Source organism: Poecilia reticulata, linkage group LG20 (assembly GCF_000633615.1).
Source record: "Poecilia reticulata strain Guanapo linkage group LG20, Guppy_female_1.0+MT, whole genome shotgun sequence".
NCBI lineage: Eukaryota > Metazoa > Chordata > Actinopteri > Cyprinodontiformes > Poeciliidae > Poecilia > Poecilia reticulata.
The window spans coordinates 7,733,794-7,734,095 of record NC_024350.1 but is presented as its reverse complement, the minus strand read 5'-3'; positions in this window follow the sequence as shown (position 1 = coordinate 7,734,095).

The following is a 302-nucleotide window of genomic DNA, read 5'->3' as shown; positions in this document are numbered from 1 at the left end:
GAGTTTCTCTAGATCGCGCTGAGACATAAGTCCTCTAATCCTAGAGATGTTCTTCAGGTGATAGAAGGCCGACTTTGTGACTGTCTTAATGTGGCTCTGAAAGTTCAAGTCAGACTCCATCACTACTCCCAGGTTTCGGGCCTGATTGCTGGCTTTTAGTTGTAATAACTGAAGCTGTGCTTTGATTCGGGTTCGCTCCTTTTTAGGTCCAAAGATAATAACTTCAGTTTTGTTTCTGTTCAGCTGGAGAAAGTTTTGGCACATCCACACATTGATCTGTTCTAAGCATCTATTCAGTGATT